This window comes from Pan paniscus, chromosome X (genome assembly GCF_029289425.2).
Source record: "Pan paniscus chromosome X, NHGRI_mPanPan1-v2.0_pri, whole genome shotgun sequence".
Taxonomy (NCBI): domain Eukaryota; kingdom Metazoa; phylum Chordata; class Mammalia; order Primates; family Hominidae; genus Pan; species Pan paniscus.
Window position 1 is genome coordinate 64,246,327 of NC_073272.2, and position 5,562 is coordinate 64,251,888.

Consider the following 5,562-nt stretch of genomic DNA (forward strand, 5'->3'; position numbering starts at 1 on the left):
TTAGAATCTCATTAAGGATATATTAGCATCATTAACAGAAAAAAATCATTTACAATAACTTAAAAACCAGTCATGTAGGAAAATAATGTGGTAATCAACCACTACTAGAGAAAATAGGTCCTCTTATTTGATTTTACTTGAACTTTGAGATTCTCTATCCTGAATGGATGATGAAGCATTCAGGTAAAAATAAGAAGTTATAAGTGTGAGTTTTCAAGGGTTACTGCCTCAAAGGAGGTACAGAAGTAGCCACAGTCCTACAGTTTATTCCAACATTGAGATCTTCCTAGAAAGTTCAGCATAGTTTCATTTTGCGGAGATTTGACAATTCATCAGCCTCAGTATTCACATCTTATAAAACATCTTCCACATTAAAAAAGACTTCGTCCCATACAAATAAGTTTTTCATCGCTTCTCCAACTTCTTGTACTTGGCTTCCAGTTTTAAAAAAATGCATTTAACTTTTAAGCTGTCTGCTCAAGAGCTGCTACCTGCTCTTCAATGACATTGATCTGATCCAGATAAGGCTGCAGTCCAGCATACTACTGAACTTAAACTTAAGTCCTTTAAGTATCTACTAATGTTTATAGCAATATCTTTTATTTCCAGATACTTCAAGCTGAGTAGTTTATTCATTTTCTGGGAGCTTATAGTCTTCATTGGTGGTTGTCAATTCTCCAGTAAGATAAATGTCCATTTTGGAGAACATGTCCCAGCACAGCTCAGTGATCTCAGCTTCAGCAGGTTCCTTTGTTTCCTCAGCTGTTTTCATGGTGGCAATGTCTTAAGTGAGTTTCTCACATCAGGTCGCTAGGACACTTCAGGCACCATCATGTCAGGTTTTGCCCTGCTCGAGAAGTTTTTCTTTCCTTTTTCCATTTTTTATTTATTTTCTCTTCATTTTTTTTCATTTTTTATGTATTTTCTTTTCATTTTTTTTCATTATTTTATTTTGTGTTCCAGGATATGTGTGCAGGATGTGCAGGTTCGTTACACAGGTAAAAATGTACCACGATAGTTTGCTGCACCTGTCAACTCATCACCAAGGTATCAAGTCCAGCACACATTAGCTATTTTTTCTAATGCTCTCCATCCCCATGCCTGCCTTCCACTGACAGTGTGTGTTGTTTCCCTCCCTGTGTCCATGCGTTCTCATTGTTCAGCTCACATTTATAGGTGAGAACATGTGGTGTTTGGTTTACTGTCCCTGCATTAGTTTGCTGAGAATAATGGCTTCCAGCTCCATCCATGTCTCTGCAAAGGACATAATCTCATTTCATTTTATGGGTGCATAGTATTCCATGGTATATACATAACACATTTTCTTTATCCAGTCTATCATTGATTGAGCGTTTGGGTTAATTCTATGTTTTTGCTATTGTGAAAATTGCTGCGATGAACATACGTGTGCATGTATCTTTATAATAGAATGATATATTCCTTTGGGTATATACCCAGTAATAAAATTGCTGGGTCAAATGAAATGGTATTTCTGCCTCTAGGCTTTGAGGAATCGACACACCGTCTTCCACAATGGTTGAACTAATTTACATTCTCACCAACAGTGAAAAAGTGTTTTGATTTCTCCACAGCCTCGCCCATGTCTATTGTTTCTTGACTTTTACTAATCATCTTTCTGATTGGCATGAGGTGGCATCTCATTGTGGTTTTGTATTTGCATTTCTCTAATGATCAGTGATGTTGAACTTTTTTTCATATGTTTGTTGCCTACATAAATGTCTTCTTTAGAGAAGTGTCTGTTCATGTCCTTTGCCCACTTTTTGATAGGGTTGTTTTATTTTGTATGGTAAATTTGTTTAAGTTCCTTGGAGATTCCGAATATCATACCTTTGTCAGATGGATAGATTGCCAAAATTTTCTCCCATTCTGTAGGTTGCCTGTTCACTCTGATGATAGTTTCTTTTGCTGCGCAGAAGCTCTTTAGTTTAATTAGATCCCATTTGCCAGTTTTTTGTTTGTTGCAATTGCTTTTGATGTTTTCATCATAAAATGTTTGCCCATGCCTATGTCCTAAATGATATTGCCTAGATTTTCTTCTAGGATTTTTAGAGTTTGGGGTTTCACCCTTAAGACTTTAATCCATGTTGAGTTCATTTTTGTATAAGGTGTAAGAAAGGGGTCCAGTTTTAATTTTCTGCATATGGCTAGCCAGTTCTTCTGGCACCATTTAATAAATAGGGAATCCTTTTTCATTGGTTGTTTTTGTCAGATTTGCCAAAAATCAAATGGTTATAGATGTGTGGTCTTATTTCCGAGTTCTCTATTCTGTTCCATAGGTCTATGTGTCTGTTTTTGTACCAGTACCATTACCGTAGCCTTGTAGTACAGTTTGAAGTTGAGTAGTATGATGCCTCCAGCTTTGTTATTTTTGCTTAGGATCATTTTGGCTATATGGGCTCTCCTTTGGTTTCATATGAATTTTAATGTAATTTTTTCTAATTCTGTGAAGAATGTCAATGGTATTTTAATGGGAATAGCATTGAATCTGTAAATTATTTTGGGCAGTATGGCCATTTTCACAATATTGATTCTTCCCGTCTATGAGCTTGGAATGTTTCTCCGTTTGTTTGTGTCCTCTCTCATTTCCTTGAGAAGTGGTTTGTAGTTCTCTTTTAAGAGGTCCTTCACTTGCCTTGTTAGCTATATTCCTAGGTATGTTATTCTCTTTGTCGCAATTGTGAATGGGAATTCATTCACGATTTGGCTCTCTGTTTGTCTACTGATGGTGATAGGAATGCTTCTGATTTTTGCACATTGATTTGAATCCTGAGATTTTGCTGAAGTTTCTTATCATCTTAGGAAGTTTTTAATCTGAGAAAATGGAATTTTCTAGATATAGGATCATGTCATCTGCAAAAAGAGACCATTTGACTTCCTCTCTTCCTATTTGAATATGCTTTATTTCTTTCTGTTGCCTGATTGCCTTCGCCAGAACTTCCAATACTATGTTGAATAGGCATGGTGAGAGAGGTCACCCTTGTCTTATTTCATTTTTTAAGTGAAATGCTTCCAGCTTTTGCCTGATCAGTATGATATTGGCTGTAGTTTTGTCATAAATTATTCTAATTATTTTGACATATGTTTCATCAATACCTAGCTTATTGAGAGTTTTCAACATGAAAGGATGTTGAATTGTACTGAAGGCCTTTTTCTGCATCTATTGAGATAATCATGTGGTTTTTGTCTTTAGTTCTGTTTATGTTATTAATTATACTTATTGATTTGCATTTTTTGGAACCAGCCGTGCATCTGGGACACAAAGATGACTTCACTGTGGTGTGTAAGCTTTTTGATGTGCTTCTGAATTTGGTTTGCCAGTATTTTATTGAGAATTTTTGCATCATGTTCATCAGGGATATTGGCCTAAATTTTCTTTTTTCTTGTATCTCTGTCGGGTTTTGGTATCAGCATGATGCTGGCCTCATAAAAAGAGTTAGGGAGGAGTCCCTCATTTTCAGTTGCTTGAAATAGTTTCAGAAGAAATAGTACAAGCTCCTCTTTGTACCTCTTGTAGAATTCAGCTGTAAATTTATCTGTTCCTGGGCTTTTTTTAGTTGGTAGGCTATTTATTACTGTCTCAATTTCAGAACCTGTTATTGGTCTATTCAGGGATTCAACTTCTTCCTGGTTCAATCTTGAGAGGATGTATGTGTCCAGGAATTTATCCATTTCTTCTAGATTTTCTAGTAAATTTGCATAGTGTTGTTTGTAGTACTCTCTGATGGCTGCTTATATTTCTTTGGGGTCAGTAGTGATATCCCCTTTATCATTTTTCATTGTTTCTATTTTATTCTTCTCTCTTTTATTCTTTATTAGTCTAGCTAGTGGTCTATTTTATTACTTTTTCAAAAAAAAACAGCTTCAGGATTCGGTGATTTTTTGAAGGGTTTTATGTGTCTCTGTCTCCTTCAGTTCTACTATGATCTTGGTTATTCCTTGTCTTCTATAGCCTTGGGGTTTGTTTGTTATCAGTTCTCTAGTTCTTTTAGTTGTGATGTTAGAATGTATATTTGAGATCTTTCTAACTTTTTGATGTGAGCGTTTAGTGTTATAAATTTCCCTCTTAACACTGCTTTGGCTGTGTCCTAGAGATTCTGGTACTTTGTCTCTTTGTTCTCATTGGTTTCAAAAAACTTCTTGATTTCTCACTTAATTTCATTACTTACCCTGGAGTCATTCAGAGCAGGTTGTTCAATTTTCAGGCAGTAGTGTGATTTTGAGTGGGGTTTCTAATATTGAGTTCTAATTTGATTGCACTGTGGTCTGAGAGACTGTTTGTTATGATTTCAGTTTGGCATCATTTGCTGAAGAGCATTTTACTTCCAATTATGTGATCAATTTTAGAGTAAGTGCCATTTGATGTCAAGATGAATGTATACTCTATTGTTTTTGGGTGGAGAGTTCTGTATATATTTATCACATCCACTTGACCAAGAGCTGAGTTCTTGTCATGAATATTCTTGTTAATTTTCTGCCTCAATGAACTGTCTAATATTGACAGTGCGGTGTTAAATCTCCCATTATTATTGTGTGGAAGTCTAAGCCTCTTTGTGGGTCTATAAGAACTTGTTTTAAGAACCTGGGTGCTTCCATATTGGGTGTATATATATTTAGGATAGTAAGCTTTTCTTGTCAAATTGACTCCTTTACCATAATGTAATGCCCTTCTTTGTCTTTTTTGATCTTTGTTGATTTACAGTCTGTTTTGTCATAAGCTAGGATTGCAACCCCTGCTTTTTTCTGCTTTCCATTTGCTGTTATATTTTTCTTTTTCCCTTTCTGTTGAGCTTATTTGTGTCTTTGCACATGAGATGGGTCTCTTGAATACAGCACACCAATAGGTCTCCACTCTAATCAGTTTGCTATTCTGTGTCATTTAATTGCGGCATTTAGCCCACATACATTTAAGGTTAATATTGTTATGTGTGAATTTGATTATGTCACCATGATGCTAGCTGGTTATTTTGCAGGCTTGTTGATTTAATGCTTTGTAGTGTCGTTGGTCTGTGTACTTCAGTGTTTTTTTTTTTTTTTTTTTTTTTGTGACTGGCAAAGGATTTTCCTTTTTATAGTTAGTGCTTCCTTCAGCAACTCTTGCAAGGCAGGCCTGGTGGTGACAAATTCCCTCAGCATTTGGTTGTCTGAAAAGAATTTTATTTCTCCTTTGCTTATGAAGCTTAGTTTGGCCAGATATGAAATTCTGATTTGAAAATTATTTTCTTTAAGAATGTTGAATATTGGCCCCCAATCTCTTCTGGCTTGTAGAATTTCCACGAAGAGGTCTCCTGTTATTCTGATGGGCTTCCATTTGTAGGTGACTGGCCTTTCTTTCTGGCTGCCCTTAACAATGTCTTTCTTCATTTCAAACTTGGATAGTATCATGATTATGTGTCTTGGAGTTGCTCTTCTCATAGAGTATCTTACTGGGGTTCTATGGATTTCCTGAATTTTAACGTTGGCCTATCTTGCTAGGCTGGGGAAGATGATATCCTGAAATATGTTTTGGATGATATCCTGAAGTAGGTTTGTTAACTTGGTTTC

The 5,562-nt window shown here is 35.9% G+C and overlaps 1 pseudogene; it reads right to left on the reverse strand.

Annotated features, from left to right (window-relative positions):
- Nucleotides 1–253: 253 nt before the first annotated feature.
- LOC100983767 (biogenesis of lysosome-related organelles complex 1 subunit 2-like) lies at nt 254–1,414 on the reverse strand (annotated as a pseudogene).
- Between the last annotated feature and the right edge of the window lie 4,148 nt (nt 1,415–5,562).